The following is a 10919-nucleotide window of genomic DNA, read 5'->3' on the forward strand; positions in this document are numbered from 1 at the left end:
TGGATAAACATTAAAAAAAAAAAAAAAAAAGTCTTCCTATCCCTAATCCTACTGTCTCTCTTTGTGCAGGTATTTCATGTATAACATTATTTTTATTTCTAAATGTTTATTTATTTACTTTGAGAGAGAGAGAGAGAGAGAGTGGAGGAAGGACAGAGAGAGAGGAAGAGAGAGAATCCCAAGCAGACCGCACACTGCCAACACAGAGCTGGACGCAGGGTTTGGACTCAGGAACCATAAGATCCTGACCTGAGCAGGAACCATAAGATCCTGACCTGAGCTGAAACCAAGAGTTGGACACTTAACCAACTGAGCCCCAGGAACCTCAAACTTTATGGTTTTTTTTAAAGTTTATTTATTAATTTTTGGGAGAGAGAGAGAGAGAGTGAGTGGGGCAAGTGCAGAGACAGAGGATGAGAGAGGATCCCCAGCGGGCTCCAAGCTGTCAGTGCAGAGCCCTGCTAGGCTCATGACCTGAGCCAAAAATCAAGAGTCAGATGCTTAACTAACCGAGCCGCCAAGGTGCCCCGCACATAACTTTAGTGGGGACACACACGATAACAGGTGCACTTTGCAACTCCATGTGCACTGATCTCTCTTGGCTCCTTGTTGGCCAAAGAAAAGCAATTACAGGCGAAGACACAGGCTCTGTGACGATTAATTTGGAAGAAAAAATGAACCTTAACACGTGCAATAATAAGGCTACACCCGTAAAGCCACTTCCAGTTTTCAAAATAGTTTCTCACGTATCCCCACAAAACACTAAGCATGGACCACCAACTGATGCTGTCTCCGTTGAGTAGTTGACAGGGTTTGACTTCACCATGCGAAGAGGCTTCCTCAGGGTCACCAGGCCCATGGTCTGGGCAGCTGAGACTGGAACCATAGCTGCTGAAACTGACTTCAATTCTTTCCCCTCCACTGCTCCAGCCTTTTCCTTTTCTCATTTTTGATCTTCTACCTTCAATCACCTCTCCTAATCCACTGTCACATTTGGTTAGTGGGCCATTGTCTTTTCCCAGCACCTTTCTTCCTTATTCCCCTCTTTCTTCCTATTACCGGTATTTGATGAGCGGACCCATGGCCTTCCAGTGGCTTTGTCTTAAATATCTGATCATGCGTTATTACTGTCTTGATTTTCCAATATCATTCACACCTTTCTTTTCTTCCTCCTCATGGCATTGCTAAAAGATTCTGGGACAAGGGTGGTGTTGCTCAAATGTAAGATTCTTTGTTTGCTAGCCATGTTTTCTTGACAAGAACCTTAATGAACTGGACTGATAGGAGTGCGTTGGGCTATTTGCTCCAGGGATGTGAGCAGAACACGTGGGGGTGGCAAGTCCTAACGCAACAGTTATCTTCTGTTTTTGTGCCCGGGGTGTGTCAGACACACTCATGTGCACAGGTGATAGCATAGAAAATATGAGATACAAGCAATTTCAACATGAGAATCTCATATGGAAATAGGAGATTCAAGGAAATTTCATCCCAGCAGAGTAAGACAGAAAAGCAGATGAACAGTTGGATGTTGGTAAAAAGAGTTTAAAAACCGAATCAAATATTTTCAAATATCAGACTCAGATCTAAGGGATTATATACGCAAGATGCTTAGAATTCTAAAGCCTTGACGCAAGCACTAAATACAAACGGCGCTGTAAAGGGTAAGAGGGACAGAGAGCTCTGCCTGGCTTCAGAGGTCTAAGGAGAATTAGATTTCAAAAGTAGGAGTAAGTTCCACATGATCTGATGAAAGGTGGACAGAGATTCTTATCTACTTACTTCTCAAATCCGAACTCCCCTCGCACAGGCAACCAGCTATTTCTTATGCTGATGTGTAATTAACTTTGTAAATAGCTGCGGATGTGAACAGAAGGTTACACGGGCATAAACATGCAAGAGGTGTTTGGTGGAGAAAACGGGTTCATTGGCCCAGTAAAGGGAGATGAGACAGGTATTGCTAAAGAGCATTAGTGTTTAGACAATATTTTCCCATATATCCGTCCAGTTCATTTTTGCAACAATCCCCTGCGACAAAAGATATCTGACTTAAAGGTTAGTAGGTAAGATTATATTCTTTATCTGCTAATCAGTAATAGGGGTACCTGCTTGGCTCAGTCGGTCAAGGGTCCGACTCTTGATTTCGGCTCAGATCACATTCTCAGGGTTGTGGGACCAAGCCCCCGTCAGAGTCTGTGTTGACGGTGTGGAGCCTGCTTGGGATCCTCTCTCTGTCTCTCCGCCCGCCCCCCACTCTCTTTGTCCCTCATCTGCTCTCGCTCTCTCTCTGTCTCTCTCAAAAATAAAGAAATAAACTTAAAAAAAATCGAAACATCAAAAAAAAAAAAAAAAAAAAAAAAGAGGCAGTTGAAGGGTCCTGAGTGGGGAAATGGTACCCTTATGCTGATATGTGTCTGGACCTCCACTCTTACACAAGTACCGTCTACTCCTCCAGAGTCACGTGTCTGTACTTGTTGGTTCCTGTCTTCAGCCTAACATCGTTCACCACAGGTCAATAGTAATCACCCAATATTCCACAGGTGGAATTTAGCCTCCAGCTCTGATTTTATCTTCTCACCTCTGAGCTTTTTCCCATGGTTTCCTCAAAGACCTTCTCTTCTCCCTTCCTTCCTTCCCCCCACCCTCCGCTTCTCCCCTCCTCCCCCCAACCTCACCATCATCCTTTCTTCTTTTTCAGTTCCCTCCTCGTGCACAGAACCCTACCCGATCGTCAGGATCCTTAATAAGCGTATACAATTCGAGCGAAAACATTCAGGCTGGGTTCCATGTCTCCTTTCCTTTCCATTTGTTTGAGGCATTTTATTTACTGTTCTCTCCCAGACTTGTCTCTAGTTAGCCTCGGGGAGGGGGTAGAGGCCATAATTAATGCTATTAACACTTTCCTTTTTACAACTGAATGGGAAGGAGGTACTCTACAGTAAACATGTGTTTCATTTATGAGAAAAATAGCAGTTATGGGACAAAACCTTGACTTAGGAAAATGTTTCCTCCTGGATCTCTTTAAAACACCTGCTTTCTTAGAGCATGTGAAATATTTTTCATTATGAAATACAATAGCCCACTGATTCTATAGGCAAGATATATCGGTTCTAAGCGTTCCAACATAGATACTGGGTCCTCAGGAAGCCAAACCAGAAGGAGGATCATTGAACCTTCAACAAGTCATTTCAATCACTCAGAAAAATGGAAGTAATAAGTGTGCCCATTACCCAGGGATTGAGAGGATTCAATCAAATAATTTATGTACAGTGCTCAGTGTATTGCCAGCTCACGGTACGAAGCCAGACATTCAGGGGAATATTCCGTTGAAATAAAAGCCACCCAAAAGTTAAGCATTCTCTGTGCATATGTAAGTACTAGGATAATATTTTTTTCTATATTGAAATTTGACTGCCCATTTCTTCCTTGTGCCCATCATTCCTTTTGCCCTTTTCAAGTAGCAAAGAGGCTGTCTTTATTGTATTGCGCCAGGGAAAACAAAAGACAAGGGACCTGAGAATAAATATTGGTATTTTGTTTGCTTACTTTTGTTTTGTTTGCACATGGGGGAGGGGGAGCACTCCAAGCAGGCACCGAAACTTAGAGCAAAAACAATAAGAACATTCTTGATGTGACAGTTAAATTTCCGTTATAGATCGGTCAGTTTCTCACTTCACCTGCCTCTCTTTCCCCCTGAGCTCAGAGAGGGACTGTGTCTTCTTACCTCCCTGTCATTAGGCATGGCCAGGGACTGATATTTACCACTCTGAAGCCTGGCATATAAAAATGTCCTGGGCGGTCCTCTACTCCGCCTCTACCCCATACCATCCAGCAAGTTGGATGTCGGCAACATGGAAGCTTATGTTGAAGAAGGCAGTTTGCCCCTGCTGGGAAGCCTGACTCCCTCCATGATGTAGAGGCTCCTTTGCTTTTGTGCCCTAACCCCCCTCTCCCTGGTACAGATCAAATTTGATGTGAATTAGAAGTGACTTCCCATGTATCTTAAGTCGCTGGGGTTTCTAAGTTTGATAGTCACGACTGTTGGCGTTGTAAGGGGATATACCAAATCTGAGTTTTTCCCAGGAGAGCTAAGCAGCTGGGAGTGCACACCGCAGAGCTTAGAATGTGCAGAGGAAGATGATATTGGTACAGTGGTAAGCTTTGGGACTAGAATTCAACTACGCTTGGTGAGGGAGACGTAGTTTAGCTTTTCAACCTGCAGAGTCAAGCACAGACAGAGGGTTGTAGTGAAATGGCAGAACATTTGGTTGATCCTAGCGCACAGATAAGCATTTAGCAACTTGCTAGGTTGTAGCCTAAAGACGCTACAATTAATTCCACATGTCCCATGTCCAGCACGCTCCTCTATGGCAGAGGACCCATGGCTGGGAACCAAGTGGTGATGGATGGACAGTGCCTGGCTGGCTTCTCTGGGTTACATGCCCTCCAGGGAGGTGGGAGAGAGTGGTTGGAAGTGTCCTACGTCCTGAGTCTGGTGTGAAGGGAGAAGCAATAGCCAGAAATGGCCTTGTAGGACAGGTGGACAGAATAAAGACTTACCTGTGTGGGAGGAGGGAGTGCTGAACACGGGCTGCAATGCTTAGAAAGTGAATATGGAGAGACACAGCCTTCCAGGCAAAGAGAAGAACAAACTTCTGCTGTGGTGAGAAACTGTTGAGAAAATTTAAAGGGCCCTTTTGTATGGTTTTCTTTTGATAAGCCAAATAATTGGGATAAACGTCTTCTCGGGCCTTTTTGTTTTTTAGATTTCAATAATTAATTGAAGCAATGTTGGAAGTGTTTTAGATTTCATTGAAAAATTGAAGAAGATTCTAGTGCCCTTTTACATAGGATGTGTTTTTCAGTCAACAGTTTATGGTGTACCTTTCCCCTATTCACCTGAATGGTTATCATCCCAGAAACAGGGACTGGAGATATTTATTCACATACTAAGTAAAACCACAGGCTCGGGCACACTGACAGAGGAAATAGAAAAGTCCCGAAGTTAAGCCAGTATCTGTGGAAGAGAAATCTTGGACCAAGCCCTAAACTTGTGACATGTAGGCTCATGCAAGTTGCCAGAAGGAAGAGTTGACATAAAGTTGGGCCCTCAGTCAAGATACCTTTGCCTTTATTTAGTAACTCTTGGCGAGTCTGAGTCAGTAGTTACTGGAAAGATTTCCAATGTAAGGCAGAGGTCTGTGCACAAAAGTTAACTATAAACCAAACATCCTTAGTAATATCATCTTGTGCTGCTATATCTCAAAAAGAAAAAAAAAATCCCACAATTTTTTCCTGATTCATTTAGAAGTAAATTTGTGTCAGGTTAGAAAACAAAATAAAACACTTTTCATGTGTTCAACTGAGAACATGTGGAAATATCAATGTTTAGCAAGAGCTTAAATCACAAGCAGGCCTCTCTCTTGGGAAAGGAACTCCAAAAAAATGAGATCTCAGAGAGCAGAGATAAGCTTTGGTAGGGATAAATTCATGCCGAAGGGTAAGTTTGCCGGGTGAGTCCTCTTTCCAGAGAAATCGGAGAGACATTTGGAAGATACTTGTTAGAATTAGGTCGTGGAAGAAAAAGGCAAAGCATATATACGCCTAGATTTCGAAAACAAAGAAGAGATTTCTCATGAAAGAGGGGAAATAAGACACAAAGAGTAGAGCTGCTATCAAAGGAAACAGACTGTATACATTGTCCCTTTGTTCTTAAGAGCCAAAACCTAAACGTCAATCATGTGTGTCCTTCTGGGGGACTGGCCAGAGGGGGAAAGGATTCTTGCTTCACACTGCAGCAGGTAATATTTTGCGTATCGCTAATAGGAATGTATTTGTGTGGGTTTTAAACTTGAATTTGTTCACAACTTATATTCTATTTTTTTTTTTTTTTTTTTTTTTTTTATTTTTTTTTTTTTTTTTTTTAATTTTTTTTTCAACGTTTATTTATTTTTGGGACAGAGAGAGACAGAGCATGAACGGGGGAGGGGCAGAGAGAGAGGGAGACACAGAATCGGAAACAGGCTCCAGGCTCTGAGCCATCAGCCCAGAGCCCGACGTGGGGCTTGAACTCCCGGACCGTGAGATCGTGACCTGGCTGAAGTCAGACGCTCAACCGACTGCGCCACCCAGGCGCCCCCTGTGTTGATTCTTGACTGTGACTTCCTAAAGAGTATCAGCAGGTTGGCATTGTGAGCGGACAGATGACGAATGAAATATGCAAGCTTCGTAGCGCTGTGCCTGGCGTGGGGTCAGAGATAAATGGTGGCTCTCTTCTTTCTACTCTTATGTTACCCCAGGTGATTTTCCTGAAATTCCAAATAAAGAGAACGATGGTGCTTTTACAAGGGACCAAAACGAAATTTAAATTCCACTTATTTCATGGGCTTGGGAAATGATATGAAGACTTTTAAATAAGATATGGTTTGAGCCACTTAGGTTTATGGAGACTTATCCAAGTCGAAGCCCGCCGCATTCAAAATGATGACAAAACGACCAAGAGCAGTTCATCCGTAGGCTGAGTGAGTCACACTTTCTCATCACAGAAGCTACTACGTGGGAGTCCATCAGGCATTTGGGGAAATTATACCTACCGCCTACCTTAAGATTTAATAATGAAATGAACTAATTTCTGTTTTTTTTTTTTAAATATGCATCAGATAGGTGCAATTTTGGTATAATCTCCCAAAGGATTGTAAGGATCTATTTAATCTCATATTAAAGGGGGGGGGTCTCTAATTAGCTAGGATATATTTTCCATGATTGACTCCTTAATTGTCACAAAATATTACTAAATCAAACCAACCTCACAAAACAAGATTGATTTTACCAAGCCTTGAAAAAAAAACCCACAGGCTTGCAATCATATCCTTAACCACTAAAACTCCCATACACATCAAATAGCCAATGCCTGCAGAAAATAATACCTATAGGTGGTTTGGTTGGTTTTTTAGAATGAATTCACTTTTTTTTTTTTTGAGTATCAGAATTAAATATTATGGAACTTTGAGCTTACAGGACAATGGGTTCAAGCCAGAGGTAGAGTAATGAAGTCAGATCCTTGTGCCTAACTGGGTTTCTCTATTTCCATAGATTTGCATCTATCCAGGGTAATTTGTATAGATATTCCTGGATTTTTGAAATAAATAACAAAAGATAAAGATACAGGAAATGAGGGCTTAAAATGCTACCATAGTCTACAACCATTAGCTATACAACTGAATTAGAAAGCCATGAAATAAAAATTCTGGGTATATTATATTCATAATAACCGAGAAAATGTTGATTAAAATGTCCTTTCATTTTTCTTTTCTTTTTAAATATAAATATTTCCAAAAACTCGAGTTGCATTTCCCCCCATGCCTCTTTTCTTTATTTGCAGTCCCAGTTGATCTGCCCTGGATATTTTTAGATCATTAAAAAAAAAAAAAATGAGAGAGAAAATTTAAAGTGCTCGGCAGGCAGAGAGCTCACACTGTGACGTCTTACTTCATCCACTTCTCTACGTAATTTTTAAGTTAGGTTCCCGCTGCTTTCATAAGTGTCTCGACTTTAGAATCCCTGCCAACACGGACAGCCTATTGACAAGGAAATATAACAAGAACATTTCTTTTTAATTTACTTCCTAATAACTGGATTCCATGTCGAGGCTCGGAAAAAAAAAAGAAAAAGAAAAAGAAAGAGAATGTGGACAGAAACAGTGTCCAGCAGTGAAACGAAGTAAGGGGAGAAAAAACGATTTCTGGTGGTTCTATGCTTTCTTTCGTTCTATACGCCAAAGATGTTGGGCAGGGAGATAGGAAGACGGAATTTGTCTCCACGTGTCCTTGGGAAATTCCCCAACTTGTTTTCATTATGGTAATAATGAGGTTATTTATTTGCTCCGAAGGGGTGGGACAGAGATTATTAGTATTCCCTGGAAGACACTGTATACTTATTACCCTAACAATCTCTTCCCTGATTTCCAATGTCAAACAAAAACAAGAGGAAAACGGCATTTTTTATCCCCTGCTATATAGAATACACTTCCAGTCCTTTCTATTAATCAATCTGCAGTTGACATGACAGCAAATTAAAAGGAAGGTCATTTGGGGAGCACACCCGCACACACTGAAGGGGGTTTCCCATCTGCCAACACTTTGCGTTTCGCGGCTCATTTAGTTGCAACTTGGGAGCGTATACTCTAAGAAATGCAGGGGTGCTATCTCACAAGGGTTTAGCTTTTCCTTCACAAACTGAAGTGCACGTTCAAAAGGGGGGGGGGCGCACAAAGAGAAAGATGTCTCAGAAATCTTATCTTGGAAGAGCCGGTGCCATTCCGACGTGGGCATGGGGCTCACTCTAGCACAGGCCGTCGTGAGAGGCTCCGGTGAGGACGTGGGGACTTTAGATGGCCTGTGGCGCGGACCCTCAGCTGGCCCTGTGTCAGGAACCGGAGGAGAAAATCCAGCTCCTTTTATGGAGGAGGAAGGAACTGCAAGGTCACTTGCTCCTCTTTTCCTTTCACTTTGATTTCTGTAAGGAGGGAGTGTGTGTGGCAGTCGTGACCAAGTACGGCAGTCCCAGTGCTACCACACCACCTGTGTGTGACCTTGCAGGTCCCCAAGCCCCGAGGCCAGGAGGGTGGAGCTGGGTTCTCTGCCGCGGGTCTCTCTGGAGGGTGAAATCCAGGGTCAGCCGGCTGTGCTCCACCTGGAGCTCCCCGCCTCCTGCAGTCCTCCAGGTCACCGGCAGAGGTCGGTACCTGGAGACTGCCGGACTGAGAGACCCTGCGTCCCTGCTGGCTGTCAGCAGGTGCCGCTCCCAGGTCTTGAGACCGCCTCCCATTCTTTACTGGGAAGCCCTCTAGTAACGCGACAGCAGGTGAATTCCACCCTCCTGCCAAACTTCCACCAAGTCTCCCTCTCTCTTTGCATCGCTCTGACCTCCTCCACCAGCCTGAAAACCTGTGCGTGTCAAGGGCTTGCCCGGCTGGGCTGTGCCCACTGGAATCCTCTCCATAGCTAATTACATCCCAACAATCCCTTCCCAACGGCCCCTAGGTTAGTGTTTGATTCAATAGCTACAGGATGAGAATCTTGGAAGCCGTATCTAGAACCACAGGTTAGGGCCCCCCGGGGGCCAAAGTTCACTTTCTGGCTGATCATTTCACCGTCTCTCTGTGCTCCTCCCCTTTGACCTTTGGTTCCAAAGAAACATGATTTCCTCTCTCTTCTCATCCTGAAAAAAGTGTGCATAGTCTTAAAGTTTGTTTTTCTTTAGGTGGGGGAGAGGAAGAACACGATAAACTGCATATAGAAAAACCCAGTACAACTCTTCTAATAAAGACCGTTGTTGGTATTTCTTTGTATATAAATACAAACTTAAGTAAATGTATTTAGATTCCGGTCTTTCTTGCCCCAGCCTGCTTTCCTTAGGCTTATCTTCCGATTTTTCAGAGCTCTTTCTTTTTTCTAAGAGGAACTCTAAATCCTGGTTAAGACAACTCCACTTTAGAGAACATACTCTGTCATCTCATTTACTATTCACTATGCTTTCCGCTCAGGAACATCTGTATCTGGTAGGCTCTATGCATCAAAAGACGGGGGCAAAACCTCTCTCTTTTTTTTTCTCATGGACTTTCAATTTTTTTCTCATTAGTTTTTCGGGGTTTCTTCTGAAAAGGCGGGCGTGGGGAGGGGGCACAGCATGAGTTTCTGAAGCAGGATGGCAGCTGGGTACATTTTATAACCCCTCTACCTTTATCGTTCCTTTACAGACCCCTCCTCTTTTCTCTCGCTGAAACTGAGTATGGGAACAAGAAGAAAAGACCGAGTTCATGAGGTGACAGTAATTATTGCATAGGCAGGGATCCACTTTATGTTGAGGGTAGATGGGGCCAATTTTCTTGCTTTTTTTTTTTTTTTTTTTTTTTGGCTCCCAGCCATGTCCACTCCCACCATGGAGACTTCCCTTTGGTGTTTATTGATCATGGTATTTGATTGAATATCCTTTGTACTCAAGGGTGAGGCAATCACACATGGCCCCACCTGCACCACAACAGAAACCAACGTAATCTCTCCGCCATGTTTCCCCCCCTTGCACACACACACCCAGAGTGACTTGAGGAAAGCTGGAGAAGTCCCTGAAGTCTTGACGGAGCCCCTCAAGCCACAGGCAATACCGCCAACAGGACCCATTAACAATGTGAACTGCCGGAGTTTAGAAACTTAAGTATTTCCACATACGCTGAATCTCTACACGCATCTTCTTTTTTTCTCTATTTCTGTTGTTCAAAATCCTTTCCTTTCCTTCCTGTTCTCATCAATCAAACACACAAAAAGAAAAAAGAAAACCTCTGTGCACAGTGGAGTGCGGAAGGTCTCCCCAAGCTCCTTGCACCAGAAAGGGATAGCAGTTGGAGAGAAAAGGGACCTGTCTCTCTAAAGGGGGTGGCGAGAAGGTTGTGCTGCCTTGCATGGCCTCGAGCAGCCGCGAAGCTTCGGTGAGGCCCTGACATAGCTCAAACCTCCAAAGAGCCAGTCTTGACAGTGCTGGGGAGAGTTTGGTGTAACTGAGTTAGCCTCGTAGTAGAATTGTCCCCAGACCGTCCTTATTAAAGCCCCTGCTCCTGCTGCTTCAGGCACTAGAAATCCCTTCTGAATTTTTGCTCGGGTTTTTTAACGCTTTTTTGTAAACCCCATAAGGGAAACACACACACACACACACACACACACACACACACACACACACAGCACGCACACACTGTGGGTTCCCTTCAGTGGCTGAAATTCATCTTCCGGTGGATCAGTTCTGGGGAAGAATTAGGCGAGGAGCTCCCACTGGTGGCGGAGGAAACCCCACTCTCTGCAGGTGACGTGTCTCCTTATTTGGATTCCGAGAATGCATCTCCGAGTCACAGAGAAAAAGTGTGCCCATACTGC

The 10919-nt window shown here is 43.8% G+C and overlaps 1 long non-coding RNA gene across 1 annotated transcript; it reads left to right on the forward strand.

The window, feature by feature from the left end:
* The first annotated feature begins 5282 nt into the window (after nucleotides 1-5282).
* On the forward strand, nucleotides 5283-9372 carry LOC121037736 (uncharacterized). Its single transcript, XR_005793951.1, has 2 exons — nucleotides 5283-5798; nucleotides 6297-9372. It is a non-coding gene; the product is annotated as an uncharacterized LOC121037736 (long non-coding RNA).
* Nucleotides 9373-10919: the final 1547 nt, after the last annotated feature.

Source organism: Herpailurus yagouaroundi, unplaced genomic scaffold, assembly GCF_014898765.1.
Source record: "Herpailurus yagouaroundi ecotype Mexico unplaced genomic scaffold, PumYag 164, whole genome shotgun sequence".
Lineage (NCBI taxonomy): Eukaryota > Metazoa > Chordata > Mammalia > Carnivora > Felidae > Herpailurus > Herpailurus yagouaroundi.